The 23,447-nt window shown below is 33.8% G+C and overlaps 2 long non-coding RNA genes across 4 annotated transcripts in view; both read left to right on the forward strand.

Moving 5' to 3' along the window:
- LOC110440109 (uncharacterized) overlaps positions 1–2,905 on the forward strand; it is a 39,755-nt gene extending 36,850 nt beyond the window's left edge. For all 3 annotated transcript variants that reach the window (XR_012387332.1, XR_012387331.1, XR_012387330.1), the window contains one exon: positions 132–2,905. This is a non-coding gene — a long non-coding RNA (uncharacterized lncRNA). The remainder of the gene's footprint in view (positions 1–131) is intronic.
- A 14,327-nt stretch (positions 2,906–17,232) lies between these two features.
- LOC137496733 (uncharacterized) lies at positions 17,233–22,686 on the forward strand. The gene is made up of 3 exons (XR_012387333.1): positions 17,233–17,401; positions 18,027–18,267; positions 21,580–22,686. It is a non-coding gene; the product is annotated as an uncharacterized lncRNA (long non-coding RNA).
- Positions 22,687–23,447: the final 761 nt, after the last annotated feature.

A 23,447-nucleotide genomic window follows, 5' to 3' on the forward strand; every position in this document is an offset into this window, starting at 1 on the left:
CTCACTTCACATTCATTTTACATGCTTTTATTTCCTAAGATTAGACGGACTGAGAAGACCTTTATGAAGTTCATCTACGGGGCATTCAGTCCTTGATTATTCTCTCTCTCTCCCTCCCTCTCATTCTCTAGTTACTGACATCAGGGCTGCACATTCCACGCTTGTCTTAATAAAGTCCAATCGCAATAAACCTGAACCAATTACATGCACAGCCAGATGGACTGAGCTCAGCGGAGGGGATCCACCTGGAGGCTGATGGCATCCGGCGCTTCGGGGTCACACTGAAAAACATCACCACTGTCAGCTTTTTATGGGAGATTTTTCAGGTCGAATCTCACTGGTGAATCATTAATCTGACCTGCCAAAACAAGAACAGCAAATCTGACAGAAATGATGGTTTTCTAACTTCATTTACTTTATATGCTTGTAAAAAGATTTTCGAATCAGTTTTGATGTACGGCATGAAGTGTGATTCACTTTACATTTACATTTAGTCATTTAGCCGACGCTTTTATCCAAAGCGACTTACAAATGAGGACAAGGAAGCAATGTACACAACTATAAGAGCAACAGTGAATAAGTGCTGTAGGCAAGTTTCAGGTGTGTAAAGTCTAAGAAGGAAAGTATTAGTAAATTTTTATTTTTATTTATTTATTTATTTATTTTTTGTAGTTAGTGGAGGAGTCAGAGAGGGAGTTGTGTATTAGTAAGGAAAGTGGAGACTAAATAGTTGAGTTTTTAGTCGCTTTTTGAAGACAGCGAGTGTCTCTGCCGTTCTGATGCAGTTAGGGAGTTCATTCCACCAACTGGGCAGATTGAGCACGAGCATTCGGGAAAGCGTTATCTTGCCTCTTTGGGATGGAACCACGAGGCGACGTTCATTCACAGAACGCAAGTTTCTGGAGGGCACATAAATCTGCAGAAGTGAGAGCAGATAAGAAGGGGCGCAGCCAGAAATCGCTTTGTAAGCAAACATCAGAGCTTTGAATTTGATGCGAGCAGCAACTGGCAGCCAGTGCAAACGGATGAGCAGCGGAGTGACATGTGCTCTTTTAGGTTCATTATAGACCACTCGTGCAGCTGCGTTCTAAAGCATCTGAAGAGGTTTGATAGAGCTAGCTGGGAGCCCGGCTAGTAGAGAGTTGCAATAGTCCAGTCTGGAAAGAACAAGAGCTTGAACAAGGAGTTGAGCTGCATGTTCAGATAGGAAGGGTCGGACTTTTCTGATGTTATAGAGTGCGAATCTGCACGATCGAGCAGTTTTAGAGATGTGGTCAGAGAAGTTTAGATGGTCATCAATTGTTACTCCAAGGCTTTTCACCATTTTGGAAGAAGTAATGGTTGCCCGTCCATCTGGATTGAAAAGTTGTGAAGTGGAGTCGGGTGGCAGAAACTTCAAGCACTTTGCAACTTATTTGTCAAAACTGCAAGCTTAGAAGAGACTGTCTGACTGATGTTTAAAACAACTAATCACACGTTTGTTTTGTATGGCATTTATTTTGTTTTATTTATCATTTGTTGCTATTTTATTAATTTATGCTATTTATTGTGGTACTAATGTTAGCTGGGTTTTCAACCTAGCAGGATTGTTTCTAGTGCAAATTTTTAAATATTCTTTAATAGGGATGTAACGGTATCAGAATTTCACGGTACGGTAATACCTCAGTATGAATGACACGGTACGGTATTTATTGAATCACTTACAGGAAATACAAAACTAATGAAAATACTCCCAAAAAGTGCCAAAAGAGTCAGTGACATACAAATTAGCCATCTATCTGTAAGCTTTGAAACAGGAACTTCAATTTTTAAATTTTAATAACAAAGCCTTATTAAACCATGTAAAAAAAATAAAGTTTCAATTTAGTATTGTTGAAAACTCATCACATTCAACATTTAATCACTCACTCACTTAGATAGAGATGGGTTTTAAGGAAAATTATTATATAACTATAATCTGGTAAAAGCTGGGATCTCTGGGCATGTCCCCTGCAACAGAAAAAAAACCCCTCTCATTTGGGACTGAGGTTTCTGGGACAGAGATATGATTTGGCCTAGGTTGACAGCAGTGGGTAACGTTGTGCATTGTCTTTCCCCCACTTGAGAGGACAAGCCATGAGTGAAATAGAGGTCTCTTTGCGGTACAAGTCAATGTCTGCATGAATCTGAACAGTGTGCTGTGTTTCTGCAGTCCCCATGACTGTTTTTAGTCGTATTCCCCGACTTATATTTCACCACAGTCTGGCAGTGCCTGCATACTGTTTTTTTTTTGTCTGTCACATTTTCTCCTTTCTCGTATCTTTTCAGAGAGAAACTGAAATGCTTCCACACATCCCGCTTTAGGTTCGATCATTTCCAGCTCTTTTTCTTCCTCGCTACTAGCAACACACTCCATTTCCGCATTACTGGATCTGTAGCGACAACAGACCGCAAAGGATGATGGCCACGCCTAGGCTGATGGGAATTGTAGTTTCCGCTACTTCCCGTTCGCTTCATTCGCCTGAGCAAATTTTCTCAGAAATATAGTTTTATCGAGTCATGCGACTACGGTAATATTGAAAAAAATTACTATTGCGGTATGACGGTATTTACAATACCGTTACATCCCTATTCTTTAATCAAGAAGCATTTTCTAGACGAGCAAAACATTGTCTTATTTTAAGAAATGATATGGCAAAATTAAGTAAGTTTTTCCTTAAAACAAGCAAAATAATCTTCAAATGGGTCAAGCAAAATAGTAGAAAATGTACATGTTTGCTCACCTGCATTTGAAGGGAATTAGGCATTTCTCCTCAACTTTCATTTTTAACTTTCTGTATGAAACGTCAAACAGACACGGGGGCTCCTGTCAAACCTTCAATAGTTTTTCCTCCATTTCTTGGGTCCAAATAAACTGTAAATGATCGTTTTTTAACTTTTCACTCAACCTTCCGCTGGCCTGCAGGTACACACAAGTGAATGCTGCTCTCTCATTGGCTGTTGGTGATCGCCAATGTTATTTTTAGTCAAAACTCGTTTCACACAGCATGATTTGAGTCAGCGACAGCTCTAGATATTTAGCACGGCAAATATCACACAGGCATCAGCGACTCATCTGCGATTCTCTCAGATTGTGTCTTTGATAGTTCATACTTTGTGATTGTTACTCACGTGCACGAGCACCGATTTGCCTGTAATTTCAGGCATTTGCCGGCGATTTATCAAAACCTGTGGACGAGTCAAAATCAGGGTTAAAGTCAAGCAGTCTGAACTCGGCATAAGTTACTTTAGATCATACAGGAATTTGTTAACAGTGTAGATAGGATTCCTCTTCATGTCCAGGTGATTTAGCACACATCAGCATCTCCATGCACCCCATCCAGTCGTCTGCTCTACAGATATCCCAGTTATGATGAGTCAAACCTGCCTTCACAGCTTCACCTGACAGCCACAGCGTCCTGCCCGCTCCATAAACATCACGTCAGGACTCATTCAGCGGCCCCCTCCTCTTCTCTATTAGCAGCTAATAATATTGAGTTACCACTCAGCACGCTGCCAAGTGCTCTCTGCTGGGGCTCAGTGGCTGTTTGTGCTTGGCACGACCGGCTGAGAAAAGAGAACTTTAAGGTTTTAATGGTACAATAACAAACATCTCAGACTCTCCGCTCTTCACTAACCGGCCTGCTTTTACACCTCTTGGAAAGGCACTATACTTGTGGAATCTGTGCTGTTGTGATTCACGTTTGAGGAATCAGCGAGTAAGGAGCTCAATGAAAGATTGCGTCAGTGTTTTAAAAACAAGAAGGTTAAAGACATCAGTCAATGGTTAGTTTGATGAAAAAATATACTTCTGTAATATAATTAATATAATTAATAATGTAATAATTCTATAATATAAATCTTTATGCAATATTTAAATCCTGACAAGATATAAACATTATTAGGCATGTCAAAATTTGCAGAACTCTTTGTGTGTGTATATATATATATATATATATATATATATATATATATATATATATATATATATATATATATATATATATATATATGCCATTAATATTATATTTATCCAGCATAAGTTTTATGTAGTGGATGCCCTTCCAGCTGCAACCCATTACTGGGAAACACCCATACATTCTCGTTCACACACATACTTTACGCACAATTTTAGCCTACCCAATTCAGCTATACCGCATGTTTTATTTATTATTATTTTATATTATTATTATTATTATTATTAAATTTATCATGTGAAGTTTTATTTATTATTTTATATTATTATTATTATTATTAAATGTATCATGTGAAGTTTTATTTATTATTTTATATTATTATTATTATTTATTATTTATGTGCATGTTTTACATAAGAATATTTATTTAATTGTTTTTAATTTATTATTTTTATTTTATTTTGTTTGGTTTTGTTTGATTTACTTATGAGATGCATGTTTTACATAAGAACATTTATTTATTTATTCATATTACATATATATATATATATATATATATATATATATATATATATATATATATATATATATATATATATATATTATTAAAAGTATCGTGTATGTTTTACATAGGAAGTTTTATTTGTTTTTTATTATTTTATATTATTATTATTATAATTATTATAAATTTAATTTAATTCATTTTAATTATTTATGAGGTGGATGTTTTACATAGAAAGTTTTTATTTATTATTTTATAATATTATCTTATTTTATTTAATATAATTGTATTTTATTTTATTTATGAGGTAAATGCATTACATAGCAAGTTTAGTACATATGGCTTCTAAAGTAGGATTTTATCTGCAGTTCAAATCATTCTTGAATATATGCTTATTTCTGCTTAGGGTCTGTTTCTGATAAACGCACTAATCAAACATAAACTGTGAAGATTTTAATTCTTTTTAATTGTGTATTATACATTATTTATTTTATTTGCATAACCTTTGTGACATATCCATGCTTTATACTACTGCATGTGACACACAACTGATTTTCGGATGAAGCATAAACAGAATAAATAAGTTCAGATCTGGCCCACTTTCAGTTGTGGGAATGCATTCAATATGAAGAAAAATATTAGGAAAAAATAAAAAAAATCTTGTAATAAAGTTTTACCATCGTTGTAAATCAATTCAGTTTTGTCAGCAATAGCAGGGAGACAAAAATAAAAATCTTAAATGAAAATAAACTGTAATAAAAAGTTGTAATAAAATCTTACTCTCACTATAAATCAGGTTTAATGTTTAAAATAATAACATAAAATAGAATAGTATACCAAGTATAAAATATAGAGTAATGTATATTTAGTTTAATTTGTGGTCATATTAGACCCCAATTAAATAATAATAATAAAATAAAACATCAAATATAAAATATCTTGTGGATGTATAGTAATGCATATTTAGTTTAATTTTTGGTCATTTTAGACACCAGTTCGATAACAATAGTAATATTAATAATGATAATAATAAAACATCAAATATAAAATATCTTGTAGACATATAGTAATGCATATTTTGTTTAATTTTTGGTCATTTTAGACACCAGTTCAATAATAATAATAATAATAATAATAATAATAATAATAATAATAATAATAATAATAATAATAATAATAATAATATAACATCAAATATAAAATATATTGTAGATGTATAGCAATGCTTATTTAGTTTAATTTTTTGGTCATTTTATATACCATTAAATAATAAAATAAAATAATAAACTGAATACAAAATATTATGCAGAAAGAGTAATATATATTTAGTATATTTGTGGTCATTTTAGACACCAATTAAATAATAATAATAGTAAACAAAATAAGTCTAGATACAAAGCAATGCATATTTAATTTAATTTGTGGTCATTTTAGACACAAGTTCAGTAATAATAGCAATAATAATAATAATAATAATAATAATAATAATAATAAAATTAAATAATACACTAAATATAGAATATAATGTAGATTTAGTAATAGGTATTTAGTTTGTGCTCATTTTAGACACCAATTAAATAATAATAACAATAATAATAATAATAATAATAATAATAATAATTGTATTTGCATTTATTATTATTTTACTATTTTTTATGTAATTTATTATTATTATTATTTTTTATTATTAGAATTTTTTTTTAAAAACAATAAATTAAAATTAGAAAAACAGAAATACTAGCATCTAATAAGACCCACATTTAAAATTAGAACAACAAAATTACACACAAGGTCACTATAAAATTTGAATCGGCTTGTATTGGGAATTGTTGTCATGTTGGGAAGTTCTGTAGCTGTGGAGGGAAAGGAAGAGTGCTAAAGACAAGACCATAAGAGAGAGAGGGAAAAAAGAGGTGTCAAGACAAAGCATCGTCCTACTCAATGTTTGAAAGTGCTCCGTCAAGTCGAGCGCTTTAATTGCACAGGGGGCGGTTTGTAACTATTACTGTGAAAGGAATCCTTTAGCAGCAATAACACTAAATCAACCCTTATTAAAACAGCTATATATCTGCCTGCCTAAATTGTTGCTGGACTCGTGGGTTATCACAATAACCGTAAATTTTGCCCGATTTCTGGCCGTAAAAACTCATTAGGTATTTCCCAGCTAAGAGAGAAGGGAACGGCCTGTTGCCTGGGAGCAAAGCATTGTGGGGGCTGGCCAGAGTTACCTTTGTCATGAATCACTGTGCGAATAGGCCACAGGCCAGGAAAGCTGCTGATAGCACACATACACAGAGGGAGAGAAAAAGAGAAGCACAGAGAGAGACACAACAAGACACACAGCAGAACTCCATGGAAATGAAAATATTCCAGCAGCTTCAGCCTGGTTATGACTCTGTTTCTGCCCCCCACATTAGGGTGTGTGTGCATGTGTGAGTGTGTGAGCATGTGTTTTTGTGACATATTAGGACACAAATGTGTATAATGACACGGGTGTGACAGGTATTACAAGGAGATGGTGAATTACGAGGACATTTCTGATGTCCCCATTTTTCAAAAGGCTTTTAAATCATACAGAATTAGCTTTTTCAGAAAGTTAAACCACACACAGTTTCCTTTAAAGGGGTAGGGCGATAGAAAATACAGTTTTCTGTACAGTAAAAGACAATAGAAACCTATGGAATGTCCCTACAATTCAGAAAATCAAATGTGTGTGTGTTCAGTGTCACTGAAGGTCTCCTGTTGGATTGGTAGATCTCATTCAGAACTTTAGGTCCCCACTTCTGTCAAATCACTCTCAGGATTTAATATGGTAATGAATATGTACAGTTGAATTCAGAATTATTAGCCCCCCTGTTATCCCCCCCACCCTCCCATTTTTTGTTTAACAGAGAAATTTGTTGATTTTTCTCAACACATTTCTATTCATAATAGTTTTAATAACTCATTTCTAATAACTGATTTATTTTATCTTTGCCATGATGACAGTACGTAATATTTGACTAGATATTGTTCAAGATACTTCTATACAGCTTAAAGTGACATTTAAAGGCTTAACTAGGTTAATTAGGCAGGTTAGGGTAATTAAGCAAGTTATTGTATAGCGATGGTTTGTTCTGTAGACTATCAAAAAAAATATAGCTTAAAGGGGCTAATAGTTTTGACCTTAAAATGATTTTAAAAAAATTCAAAACTGCTTTTATTCTAGCCGAAATAAAACAAATAAGATTTTCTCCAGAAGAACAAAATATTATCAGACATACTGTGAAAATTCCATTGCTCTGTGAAACATAATTTGGGAAATATTAAAAAAAAGAAAAATTCCAAATGGGGGCGAATAATTCTGACTTCAACTGTATATGGCAAAGTTGATGTATTTGGTTTTGGCGGTGTAGATCTGCTACGCTGCTGCTGCTGCTTTGATTATTATGGCAGAGCAAGTACCAAGACCTGCTACTGCCAGTATATACACAGACTTGCTGTCTAAGAATACAACACACCGTTGCTGCAAACATAATACGTAACCCCCATAGGGCTGGGCAAATAATTAAAAATAAATCGAAATTGAAATTCAGAACGTGTAATCCATCAAATTTTTCCAGGTTTTTTATATTTTTGGATCACTTTCCGTGCTACGTTTGGATTTACGTGCCCACTCTCTTTATGCTTTTGTTTCAAATGCATGTGTATAGTCTGGAGCAGCCTTCGCACAGTCTCACACCCCTCGCCATGGCCCTCGCTGACGCTCAATGTGTGTTTTAATTTTAATTCTTCAACATTGATGTTCAGTAAATGTTCATAGATAGTAGATAGTGTGTTTCTCTTTTACTTATTTTAAAATCAAGTAATGCACCCTCCATTCAAAAAAATCTCTCACTAAATCTCTCACATTCATTCATTTATTTTCTTTTCAGCTTAGCCGCTAATCACTGGGAAACCTCTCACAAAACATAAATAAAATAATTGTTGATTAATTGTAATTGAGTTAAAATGTTCAATTAATCGAGATTTTAATTTTAGGCCAAATCGCCCAACCCTATCCCATAGTAGATCTAAACACAGGTGGAGCTGGGGTGGAGGAGGGTCTCTGAAAACACACCGTTGCTTAACAGCGCAAAATGATGCGGAGCATTTAAACTGATGAGGAGCAAGCTCATTGGCTGCAGAGGTGGCAGCAACCAATTTCCTGCGGCAGGTAGTTAAAGACGCAGGAGCAGATTAGGTGACCTATTAGCCTGCACGTGCATAGTTTCATGCCAGAAATTTCACTTAGCATGTTTCCAAAAAATACATATTATTTTTATAGTATTTTTCTTCTTTAAAAGAACCTTGGTACCTTGGTCCCCTCTTGGCCAGTATAGAGCTAATGATGAAATGAACCCTAATCCTAACCCGATTTGTTGCTTTTTTCAGACCAGCACAACCCTAATTTTCACATTTTGTTTCAATAGTAAATTAATTTGCGCCACTTTCTGGACTCATGGGTGTGCTGGTCTGATAAGGATGTGTCTTAGGGCACATTGTTGCCACGTTGCTGTTTTGAGCAACCTGAAATAGGCTGCACCATTGACCAACTGAAAGCTGCCGAGCAGGTGAGTTATGCGTCTTTGTGGGTCCAAACCATAGACTGTAAAATATATGGACGTAGTACCCATAGTCACCCATAGTTTTCTGAACACTGCAAAAGAAGCTACAAGTAGACGCGGCCAACCGTCGCCATTTTGTTCGAGCGTCATCGCACCCACGGCGGAATACCAAACAAGGGCAAAGAGGCCGAGAGTGAGGGGAGCTACAGACACTTGCTAGCATTTTGCTAAGACCTGGCTTAAATAGACTTTCCTTTGGAAGAACGCTTATTACTTTATTACCTGCGACTCGTTTGTGTTCTGACCATATGTGCTTGGTTGTACACTATATCAATAAAGTGTTTAGACTTTTAAAAACAGTGCTGTAACACATTGAGCCACTAAACATTGTTCTTATGACCTTTTTCTACTGGATGAAAACGCGAATTATGTCCAAACACTTCAAATATAGTCTGTGTTAGTAAATGCAAGACTATTGATGAAATCCAACATAACACTGTATGACATTTCAGATGACTGTTCTAGAGCCTACAGCTAATTCATCTGTCAGATTCTGGAGTGCATTACAGGTCTAAAGAAAAATACAAATGATAAATGATCTAAAATAAAACAAACACATTTATAGAGATGGTACATAAGTATATAACTCACCTGGGAAATGGAGGCAACTTGAATGGTTTGTAAGCACAATTAAGTGCACACAGCATGCCATATCATCTGATAATTATAGGAAAAAATCTCAAAAGGCATTTGACTGTGTAAAGAAACATCAACAAAACAAAAATATGATGTATATGCCGAGCTCAGCAGCCAATCAGCCGGAATCAGCCTAGGTGATGAGACAGCGTCTTTTAAAGCGAATCGGAGATGAGAATCTGATTGGCATAATGCATGTTATGCTTAAAACAAACCCATAACTTATTAAGAGAATAAGCACAACCCTGTTAGATCATGTGCTGTGGCGCAGAGCATATTTTTCCATCCTTAAAATAGCGAAAGTGGATTTGGACACGACCGTAATGTTTTTGTGCCATGCGCTTTAGACTTTGCACCTAGATCATTAAAATAGAGCCCTCAGTGTCATTGCAGTTTATGAAAGTTCCCTGTTGGATAGGTAGATATTATTCGAAGCTTTAGGTCCTCACTTGGCATATGTTTAAAAAATGCATATTTAATAAATAATAATATATTAATATTGTGAAGAAATATCTTAAAAGAAAAACATTTTTACGTGATATTTTTAAATGAGCAGAAACCTTGGTCCCCTGTCGGTCTGTATAGAGCTAGAGATAAACCTAACCCTCTTAGTTACTTAGACTTGTGTGTGTCTGTGCAGTAGGCCTTGTCCCAACACACACCAACATACTCCATTGCTGAAAACACACAGACTGTTATATGGGTGTCTGGGGGGCCTGGTGCTCGGTGTACAATCTGTCAAATAGCCAATCAAGACTTCCTCATCCTGAAAGCATGAGAGCGGTCGCAGCACAGCCAGCTTAAGCAAGCAGGAGTAAATCTGCTCTTGTCGACATGTGTGATGTTCGCGGTTTTGTGCGTTTTGTGAAAATATGTGCATCTTTTCTGCTGCTATAAATTTAGGAGAAAACTGTCTTGGTGAGCTCGGAAGCATGCGATGCTAAAAAAAAAAAAGATAAAAAGACATCCTCTTCTTTCATGCTGAATAAGGGCTAAACATTGCCTGATGTTTTGGATTTGAGAGCAGAGCTGTTTGTTCAATAATAATATTTGTTTATTATTAATAAATAAATATTATTTATTTAAATAATCAATTAAGCAAAAAAATTTACAAAAATAAATAATTAATAAATTAATTAAATAATTATTTAATATATAATAAATAAATACATTTTTAAAACAAATAAATAAATAAAATGTAATAAATAATCAAACAAATAAATTACTTAACAAAAATAAATTAATAAATATTATTTATTAAATAATCAAACAAAAAGTTAAAATAAATAATGAATAAATTAATTAAATAATTACAAATCAAATAAATCAATAAATAAAAATGTTAAAAACTAATAAATAAATAACAAAAAAATTAACATTATGTAATAAATAATCAAGTGGATAAATAAATAGATAAGCAAAATAAATAAATAAATTTATAATCAAACAAACAAAATTAAATGAATAAATAACAATTATTAAGTAATCCATCAAAGTAATAAAAGAAAATAAATAAATCAATAAATGAATTAATTAATTATTTAATAATCAAATAAATAAGAAAAGTTAAAAACAAGCAAGTAAATACATAAATAAATAAGTAATTAAATAATTAATTAATAATCAAATAAATAAAAATGTTCAAAACAAATAAATAAATAAATAACAAAATGTAATAAATAATCAATCAAACATATAAATAAGTTAACAAAATGAATTAATTTATTAATAATCAAACAAAGATAATAAATTAATTAATTAAATAATAAATAAATAAATAAATAAATAAAAATTCTAGAAAACAAACAAATAATTCAATATATATATATATATATATATATATATATATATATATATATATATATATATATATATATATATATATATATATATATATATATATATATATATCAGCACTGGTGGGACGCTAAGGCACGTGGCACTAATGCACACCTCCCACCAGTGCTGATATACAGCCATATCGCACTACTACTTGTGATATTGCTATATATATATATATATATATATATATATATATATATATATATATATATATATATATATATATATATATATATATATAAATGCATGTTTAGCACCATGCACAGGATATTTTTCACTGTCATGTCATAATTTTCCAATAAACCTAAGCTGTCTATTTTCATTTTGAATATCAACGTTTCACTTTTAACATCTCCCAAGGTGCTCTTGCAGAATCAACATTGATTTTAAATGAAACATGACGGAGCCACAAAACTGCAACTTTTACGCTATAAAATGTTCCTTTGGGATCTCATCAAATGTGTGACACAAATAACAGCCCGACCTCGACGACCTCTTTCTAAAAGTGATTTCAGCTTCATCATAAGATCCCTCATCAGTCCATAAATTTCTCATGGAGATGCATTCCCCGAAAAACCACAGAGTATGTGATGCATCTCATCTGACGGCCAAAGATCACAGTCTAGCCTCAATTTCATTGGTCGTAACGCCTGACCAATCAGTTTGGAGTGGCTGGTCCAATTGGTGGGTCATTACAGGGAGGTTTAGTTCACCTGAACGGTGTGTCTTTCTTCAGAGGGAAACCACATCCTATCCATTAGGTTTAATGATGTTCTGGGTCCTGCAGCTCCAGCCAAACCACAGACACATTAAACTCTTGCTTCCCCCAGCATTTATTTACTCCTGGGCTCATTGTTGTAAACAAAGCTTTTTACGTGCCATCACTGGTCTTTTATGAGCGTGCCTTTAAAGTGCTCTCTTTTCGCTTCTCTTTAACAGCTCGCTTGTGTTGAAATTTAAATAACAACTCTGATGTTTCTCCTGAAATACATTGGAAGAAATAATAAAAATATTAATATTAATAAATATAACAAAAAAACTGAGGACAGATATTTGTAAATAAAAATAAATAAATGAATGAGTAAATGAATGAATATATATATATATATATATATATATATATATATATATATATATATATATATATATATATATATATATGTATATAAATCAAAATATAGAAAATAATAAAATAATAAAATATAATAATAAAATAATAAATAATCAATCAATTACATAAATAATTAACAGGAAAAAAGAAATAAATTATTAATTAAACAAACTACATAAATAATATTTATAAAATAATCAATTAAACAAGAAAACAAATAAATAAATAGATTAAATAATTAATAATCAAATAAATACAAATAATAATAAATACATAATGTTAAAAACAAACAAATAAATAATTAAATAAAATGTAATAAATATTCAAACAAATAAAGTTAACGAAATGAATTCATTTATTAATTAATAATCAAACAAAATTATATTTTTTAAATAATCAAATAAATAAACAAAAATAATAAAAAAAATAATTATGTAATAATCAATTAAATAAATAAAAATGGTAAAAACAAACAAATAAATAAATGAGGAACAACATTGTGCTTGATTTCTGGAAAAAACTTTTGTCGGAAATAAAAGTTTCAATACACTAAAAACTGGTAAATTAGGTTAAAAAGTTAACTTTAATATTTAAATTAACATAACCAATTGCATTACCATCATTTTAAGCATAAACTGACTTAATATCTTTAAAAAATAAGGAAAAAAATCACACAAGAAGAACAATCATTTATTGTCTGCTGAGAGTTTCTAAATCCAGTTTGCAGGTGTATGTTGGTATTTATATTTCATAGTAATTAGTTTTATCACATATAAACATAGGATTCTATAAATTGTATAAAATATATCATAATAGTTATGAATTTGGCTTTCCTTTTCTTATATAAACCGTATTATAAAATCTACGTGTATCAGCAACTGAATTGACACGATTGTGTTCCTTTGAAAGACAATTAGTTTTTCATCTCCTGTTGCCCCCCACTGGTCAAGAATTACACTGCATGAGTTTTTTTTGCCTGACCACTTGCCAAATGACAATAACAAGCAATTAAGGCATTGTAGACACCATCAAATCACTTTTGTTCTTTCTTTTTGCATGTCAACTTTGATGATAAATCCTGTAAAGGCAGCAAAGTCTAAAGGTAAAGTATAGTTCACTTTATTACATTACAGAAAAGCAAATATTGCGCAATATTGTTGTGACAAATTTCCAAATGAAACCCAATATTTGACAGAAGCAAGATTGAGACTTGGTTATAGCAATTCAGAACTGACTAAAGATAAACAAGTGTCTATGACAGGAGTTGTTCATAATGTAGCATGATTACATAGTACAGTTTCTGTATAATTTCTGAAGGAAAGCAAATTGGGATCATTATTTTTTTTAAATCTAAACATATTTTATTATTAAAATCTAAAATCATCTGATCAGTTACTGCGTTTTAAACATCAGCATGTTTTTATTATGTCATTAATGCTATAATATATTTTTTTATTATTCATTTTAAAAATGACAAGAAATAGTCCTTTATGTTTCATATTATTCTTAACCAATAAAACAATTTTATTTATTTTTTCCCAAATAATTGTATAAAATACTTGGTATTTGGTTCAATATCTGTATTAATTGATATATTAATTAATCAGTGCACAAAAATGCGCAAATAAATATAGCATTTTAGATAAATTTATATATTTTATATATTATATTAAAATTTAATATATTATATTATATTATATATAAAAATATAAGATAATATAATGCACAATTAATAATAATAATCATCATCATCATAATCATAATCATAAACAATTTGATTATATCTTTATTTATACCATTTATTATAATATAATATAATATAATATAATATAATATAATATAATATAATATAAAATAATATAATATAATATAATATAATATAATATAATATAATGCATAGTGCTGTCACCTCACAGCAAGAAGGTCGCTGGTTTGAGCTTTGGCTCAGTTGGCGTTTCTGTGTGGAGTTTGCATGTTCTCCCTGTTCACCCATTCACCTGGGTTTCCTCCGGGTGCTCCGGTTTCCCCCACAGTCCAAACACATGCGGTACAGGTGAATTGGGTAGGCTAAATTGTCCATAGTGTATGCGTGTGTTTGGATGTTTCCCAGAGATGGGTTGCAGCTGGAAGGGCATCCGCTGCGTAAAACTTGCTGGATTATTTGGCGGTTCATTCCGCTGTTGCGACCCCGAATTAATAAAGGGACTAAACAGACAAGAAAATGAATGAATGAATGAATGAATGAATGAATAATATAATATAATGTAATGCACAATTAATAATATTAATAATCATAATCATAAATAATTTAACTAAACCTTATTTAATAGCATTTATTATTATAATATAATATAATATGCACAATTATTATTATTATTAATAATAATAATAATAATAATAATAGTAATCAATAAATAATTTAACTAAACCTTATTTAATAGCATTTATTATAATATAATATAATTAATATAATATAATATAATATAATATAATATAATATAATATAATAATGTACAATTATTATTAATAATAATAATACTAATTAATAAATAATTTAACTAAACCTTATTTAATAGCATTTATTATAATATAATATAATAAAATATTATATTATATTATATTATATTATATTATATTATATTATATTATATTATATTATATTATATTATATTATATTATATTATATTATATTATAATATAGTCAGTTGGTATTTCTGTGTGGAGTTTGCAAGTTCTCCCCTGTTCTTGCCTGGGTTTCCTCTGGGTGCTCCAGTTTCCCCCACAAGTCCAAAAACATGTGGTACAGATGAATTGGGTAAGCTAAATTGTCCGTAGTGTATGAGTGTGAATGAGTGTGTATGGAAGTTTCTCAGTGATGGGTTGTAGCTGGAAGGGTATCCAGTAAAACATATGCTGGATGAGTTGGCAGTTCATTCCACTGTGTGACCCCTGATAAAAAAAGGGACTAAGCAGAAAATGAATTAATGAATAATATAATATAACAATTAACTAAACCTTTTAAAAGCATTTCATGCACAGTTTCTTTTTTTAAACTGCAGCTTCAAAGTCATTAAGAAACTGTGCATGTTTGCAGTCTTTGCAGTATCGTTGATTATAATGGAAACATTCTTGTTTTGTTGTTTTGCTTGTTCTCTCACTCCCTCTCTTTTTCTCCCCTCATCGTGTTTTGGCAGCCCACCCAAAACCTCCATTAGGAAAAAATCCCAAATGCCAAATAAACAATCAGCACGCTTAGTTTAAAAAATGACACCTTTTATTGTTTGCGTGGGTGTTTCCCCTTCCCTCCTCGTTCATACAGCTGTAAAACTCTCGCACACACATTTATTGTAATCCTGCATGGATGCATAATGTGCGCATGTTTGTGCGACTTTGTGGTCCGTATTTTTTTCAGCACTTTCTAGGTATGTACACGCTAAACCCTGTCCTCCGTGCCTGGCTGAATGCGGCATTAGCTGTAATTGCATGCAGAAAATCCTTATCTTGTACTTGAGATGGGAGGCCTTGGCCGCCAGCCTCTCGCCACAAATACCAATTACAGTGTTTCTCTGTGTCAGGCCGTAAATCCGTTACTGTGAGCGAATGAACGACACACACTTTCCCTAAAAGAGGCCTGCAAACACTGCACTTGATAATGTCTGTTTTGCTTTCAGTTGCCCGAGTTAAACAGCACAGATTGAGTCCCATCATGTCAGAATTATATTATATTTGTGTTTTCTTTTATCATTTAGTGTACAAAAAGAATAATTCTCTCAGCAGCATAATCATTTTTGAAACGAATTAGCTCATTGTTTTATAAAAATAAAAACATTTATAAAAATGTTTAGTAAAAATGTACTGTAACTAAATTTTTACCATGTTATTAATGCTGTAATTAATTCATTACTTCATTTTCCTTCAGCTTAGTCCCTTATTTATAAGGGGTTGCCACAGTGGAATGAACTGCGAACTATTCCACCATATGTTTTCCACTGCATCGCCTGCCTCTCCGTGACATGACATTTATTTTATATTTATATTTACAATTGATCTATTTTTAACCTTTATCCAGCCGTATTAATAGTTTATTTGTCCTGTCTTATTTACATATGCAAATGACAGTTGACTGTCTCTCAGCCAATCAGAAGTGCAGGTTCGGGATTGCGTTTCTGTGAGGCCCCGTTTACACACGTTTACTCCAATTCTCGTACAGCTCTGTCGGCAAAAACGCTTGTTGCAAACAGCTTTGCTGTATTGGCCTGTATCGCGGGGAAACACATGCAACAAACCCTGTGGATCATGGAAACAAACACATTTGACTCTTGCCGTGTGGGGACGTGGTCTCACTGTTGTCATTTTGTTTGGACTGTTCCAGTGAACTTTAATTTGTTTTTATTAATAAATAATTTCATTTTCTTATTCTCATTTAATTTCAAATAAAATGATTAATGACCTTATAAAAGTGTTTGGGAAATGTTAACTTTTTGTTTTAAAATCAGTTTTACGTTGAGTGATGTCACTTCCTTTTTTTTCCGTCCCGCTCGTGTCTCGTCTCGTCAGAACCAGAACGGAGTTGGACTTGTCTGAGATAGTATGATGTGAATGAGCTCCGTGATAAATGGTTAAAATATAGTCGATTGGGATAAAATGTTTGTTCATATCAGTGGATTACAATTTTTGATAATGGATTGAGTCCAATTGTGTCCTTGTTAAGCATTATCTTTCAGTATAAAGTGAGTTTTGATGTTATGAGCTGTTATTGCCTTGGTTCAAGTTGCCGCCCGCGCTAATATTTTAATGGCGGCTTATATATCCTTTTTCTATCGACTTTGCTACTTAAATATAGTAAAAAGGATGTATTATGTCTTTGAAATCGTCATGCAGTTAAAATTGTCAAGAGATGTTGTTATATTATGTCCAGTTTGTGTCTTTGTAGTCATGTATTTTTGAGCTGTTAATCTGCTTCAGTGTTAATGGGGACAGCGGCTCACTTTTTTCTCTTTTTGCGACTTTCAGAACAGAGAACTGAGTGTGTGTCTGTGCGGTGTTTATCACTGTCCTTAATAAACTGCAGGTATGTAATGGTAACAAAATAATAACTACCATACGATCCAATTTCTATGTGATGATAGACTGAAATAAATTTCTTTATTTTCAATGCATGAGATTCTATGTAGAAATATATAAAGGTCACTTATTAATAATTAATATTATTTAATTATGTATATTAATACGTTATGCAAGTTTGTGTGTATGTGATGTCTATTGTGTGTTTAAAGAGAACAAGAGAAACAAATTGTTTGATGTAAAAAGAGTTTATTGCTAAATGAGAACTGATTTGGATTTGGAGTGAGACAGAAGAGAAAACTGAGAGTGTGTTTGTGTAGTGTTTATCACTGTTCTGTCTTTAATAAACTGCAGACGTAATCCACCAAAGCCAGTGGTGTCGGAGAATTCTTTGTGGTGAGGGACGAAGTCACGGCACCAATGTAACCCCGCCGGTCCTACGCCACCCCACCTGCTCCGAGCTGGTATTAAACTGGTGACCCTCCGCATGGGAGTCGGTTGCTCTACCAAGGAGGCTGGAGCATCTTTAGAGGTCAGAGGAGCGAGGTTTACCTGCACAGCACTTCTCTAGCTGGCCTCCTTTACATAACCCAGTCATTGGTTTTCACAGCTTGGCAGGTCTGCCTTAAAGCATGTGCTCTCATAAATAATTGAGAAGCTTCATAGGAAAAGAAAACTCTGCTATGAATAATAATGAGAAACTGACGCATCATCACTGGACAGGCAGATCGGCGCTATGTCACCGATTTTGATCCCACCCCAAAAGTTAAACTCGAAAAATGAAATTTTTATTAGATAAAAAGCTGAAAACTATACAGTTTTCCCCACAATACGCTTATTTCACGCAGCCGCCATTTTAAAGGACCAAAGCGAGGCTGCGGTGGGAAGAAACCCGGAAGTATAGGATCAGCACTGTAAGCATTGCAGTAACATACTGTGTACTACAAACCTCCAGCTGTTGCCGAGATTTCAAAATGCAGAAATGGTGTAAACATCACTTTATTATTATTCAGTAACTTTATTTTAAACAATTAAAAGCACTTTAGCATCAAACAAGATCACAATCTCAGTGATACACTTAAGTGTCCTCTTAGGCTTCAGCTCATGGCACTAGTTAAACACCGTGAGGACGCTTTCCTGCTTCAGCCTATGTGAACCGGTGAGTGATAAAACACTGCAGTCCTCTGCAGCACACCCTCGTGTTGTCTGTAATGGTGTTGTCCTGGTACTGAAGTTTTAAACCCGGCTATTTCCCGCTAACATGGAAGCGCTGCTGAGTGCGGATGACTCGACTGATCTTCACGGCTTCGCGATTCAGTCTCTGTGTATCTGTGTTTGGTTTGCGCTCAGTTTACCGCTCTTCACCCAGTGCAAACACAGATACACGGACTGGAGCGTGAAGCAGCCGTCAAGATCAGTCGAGTCATCAAGCAGATCCCTTGGCTCGTCTGTGTTTGTGCTCAGTATACAGCGGTGGGATCACAATCATTTCTGTTAAACACGTGAATACTATGGCAAATCAGCGCTGTTTTAGGAAAGCCATCAACAGTGTCTTAAATGTTAGCACGAAATTGCCGGTTTTTCTTTTAATTCAGTATCGTGACAAGTCTAATATAGTGAAAGATTCAGTTTATTAACTCGAGTTTGATAAATGGCATCTAAAACGTGTGTTTGGGAAAGAAAACGTTAGCTAACTAGTGCCATTTCCCTTAACTTACAGTAGCTGAAAATGAGCTCTGATATCCCTTTTTACATTCACCTTTCATTCAGAACGGACCTTCGGGTCACCCGGAAGGTGGAGAAATTATAAATTTGTGTCACTTTCTCTTCGCTGATAAGATATATAGCCAGTTAAACAACATTCCTATGTAACTCCCAATGATACTTCCGGGTTTCTTCCCACCGCAGCCTCGATTTCGCTTTTGAAAATGGCGGCCACGTGAAATCAGTCTATTAAAGCTAACAGGTGATAACGTTGTCTTAACTAATGCTCAACACACACAAACCTGTTAAAATCTCCACAAAAGTACTCTAGGGTTTCTTCGACCTTTAAAAAAAAATCTCCCTTTTGTGTTCAACAGAAGAAAGAAACTCCACTTGAGGAAGAGTAAATAATAAGTTTTCATTTTTGGGTGAACTATACCTTAAAGGGCCATGAAACCCCCTCGTTTCAGCAGGGTGTTTTCACACCTCTACTTTGGAAAAAGTCAGAAAAGTGGGCGTGTCCAGCTCTGTTTAGGGGGGAGTGTCGGAGGAAGAAACGAGGCTTGGTGTGGGAGTGTCTATTTGGGTGCGCTGAATTTCAGAGTCAAAACACACAACCACAGCGGACAATGTGACTGTGTTTACATGGACATCTGTAGTCAAATTATTTGCCAGATTATTAAATGGTGGACTTTAACTGCAGTTTGGCTCTTTCATTCAGGGAATTCATTCATGTCCCTCCCGACAAACGTGATATTTGATTCGAGGAACTGCTCTAAGCGTGTATTTTTCATGCAATGTTTGATACCGCACGGCGAATGAGCATTTCCCGGAAACTTAGATGCACACGGCAGGTAGCGTCAGAAAGCCGCGTGTGTTATTCCTTTCACAAAATCCAACACGAGGTTATAGTTTGGTTGTAACTGTTAGTGCTAACTTGTTTACACTCGTTGCAATAGTTTGTTTGATACGAATAAAATACGAACTGAATAAACATAGAGCACTGGTTGCTCACTTACCAAATCTGTAGAGACAGGACAATCACCAGCAACTAGAGCCGCGTCTTTATTAAGAGGAGACTAAAGCGAATCCGGATCTCAGCGTTTGCAGATGAGAACAGCTCTCAGGTAAACAATAACCCTCTTTGGACACGTAAGTTATTGTTGTCGCGCGTCGCGTACACTGTTAATCCACACTTGAGTCTGCGCTCTCACAGAGAGAAAATGAAAACAAAACTTAACTGCAGCAAACTATAAAAGCAACACTTCACGCTTGTTTTGCCAACACAACATGGCGTCTCTGTCGTCTAAACACTGTGACAGTAATGAATATTAATGAAGTTGCACAATAGAGCGCGCTGATTGGTTTGAACCAAGCCTTACTCATGCATTAATGCATCACACTGTAAGACGTAATAAGACACACAATGGCACAGACGTCCAGTCTGCACGCTGGAATACAGGCTATTATGTCATGCCCGTGACGCAGCTTCAAAAATTCGTTTCAAACCTGGAAGTACGAATTTGCTTGAAATAACGCAAAAACAACCAATTTACACTTTTTAGTGAAATATAGGTGTCCTAATAGTGTTTTTAGCAGTGTGGGACACATATACGACTGTCAACAGCTCAAAAAATGTGTTTTGGTGTTTCGTGACCCTTTAAAGGATTCTTACCCCAAGCGTTCAGTGTATTTACGATTCATAGATCAAGTAATGACAAAAAATAACAGACATTTAACAGTGATTTTTAGCCATTTAGATCAAAACAAACATCCCCTCAACTCTTATTACAAATGAATAGCTTACAGTCACAACACACTCCCCTCAGTGCAAACTCCTGACACTGTTTACACTGCAGCGTGACGTCATAAAATCCATCTAGTGTTGCTGCAGTGCATCCCATCGCTCACTCTCCACATAAACACGCCGTTACAGTTACAGATAATTCAATTGGCCTCGTCAGATAACGTCAGCAATCCTTTTAACCGAGATGTGCTTAAGACATCCAGTTTGAAATCTCCATGTTAAACAAACAGACCCTTAACGCTGCTTATCTAAGCGAGTGTGTGGGAGAGAAAGCCTTTATTAGACAGAAGAATGCAATAACACAGGTTAAAAACTCTCTTTTCTCTCGTCTAGATCACTTATCTGCCCACCCAGGCTCTCGTGAGAGGGGCGAAAGCGTGCCACGTCTGCCAACAGCCGCGCGAGACTTAATTTGAGTCCACTTTTAGGCCTGTTGTGTGATGGTGACCAGTTCGAGATGATGTAAGGAGATTGACATCCAAGACTAACACAAAACTGAGTGTTTTAAGTGTAACAGAAGTTTCTCAGCAAAATGCAAGATATTATTGAGTAACAGAACATCATATTAAAGGGACGGTCCACACAGCATAATTCAAATCTGTTGTTATTTACTCATTTCTCTTCAGTCGTTTATTAAATGGATAGTTCACCCAAAAAAGAAAATGTACTCACTATTTACTCACCCTCAAGTGGTTTCATACTTGTATGAAATAAGATATTAATAAGATATTTTGAAGAGTGTTGGAAACCTGTAACCATTGACTTTCATAGTAGGAAAAAAAGATACTATGGAAGTCAATGGATAGTTCACCCAAAAACGAAAGTGTACACACTATTTACTCTCCCTTTGGTGGTTCCAAACTTTTATGAGTTTCTTTCTAATTCTTGTTTTTTTTTTTTTTTTTAAGTTTTTATTGCAGAGATACAATTTACAGCATCAGCAAACATGTCACTTTTACAGTTTTTACTGTTTAAATTCCCCAATTAGGGACCAAAAATAAAACACAAATTTCTTCATAACAGCAACAGAACATATCCCTTTGCCTTATTTTTCATTATCTTAATCAAAACTATATACAGGCAGAAAAAAAGAGAGAATGAACAATAAAAATGGGGGGTGAATCTTTCTAATTCAGAACACAAATAAGATATTTTGAGGAAGATTGAAATCCTGTCCCCATGGACTTTCATAGTAGGAAAATCAGATACTATGGAAGTCAATGGATAGTTCACCCAAACATTAAAATAGACTCACTATTTACTCACCCTCAAGTGGTTCCAAACTTTTATGAGTTTCTTTCTAATTCTAAATATACAAATAAGATATTTTGAAGAATGTTGGAAAACTAACCCTTGACTTTCATAGATGGAAAAACAGATACTATGGAAGTCAATGGTTAGAGCTTCATCGAAATATCTTCTTTATGTGTATAACACCAAGAATATTTTAAAGATCTTCAAAAAAAAAGTCAAAAACTCATTCATTTTCTTTTCGGGTTAGTTCCTTTATTAATCTGAGGTCGCTACAGCAGAATGAACTGCCAACTTATCCTGCAAATTTTTCATGCAGTGGATGCCCTTCCAGCTGCAACTCATCTCTGGGAAACATCCAAACACACTCATACACTATGGACAATTTAGCTTACCCAATTCACCTGTACTGCATGTCTTTGGACTGTGGGGGAAACCAGAGCACCCAGAGGAAACCCACGCGAACGCGGGGAGAACATGCAAACTCCACACAGAAACGCCAACAGACCTTCTTGCTGTAAAGCGAGCATGCTACCCACTGCGCCACCGCATTGCCCTAATGTCAAAAATATGCCTAAAAAATAAAAGAACAAATGCATTGCTGCTTCCCATTTTAAATTTTTATTAACTTTAACCCAAATCCAAACCATAACCCTAACAAAGTCTTAATTTCAGATGTTTAAATGAATGTTACCTGTTTGAAATGGCCTTTAATAAATTAATCAGTAGATAAATTAATTAATCAACCAACCAGTCAAGCATTGATTTATTGAAAAAAAAAGTTTGATTTATTGACTAATCAATACATTTTTATTATTAAATCTTTTTTAATCTTTTTATGAATCAACAAGGATTTACTCTTAAAACTCTTAGCGTTCTTGCAGGACTCCCAAAATTCCTTGGATTCATCTTCAACGCCTCCTCCATCTTACCCCAGACATGCATAATAA

The sequence above is a fragment of the Danio rerio genome, chromosome 11, assembly GCF_049306965.1.
Source record: "Danio rerio strain Tuebingen ecotype United States chromosome 11, GRCz12tu, whole genome shotgun sequence".
Lineage (NCBI taxonomy): Eukaryota > Metazoa > Chordata > Actinopteri > Cypriniformes > Danionidae > Danio > Danio rerio.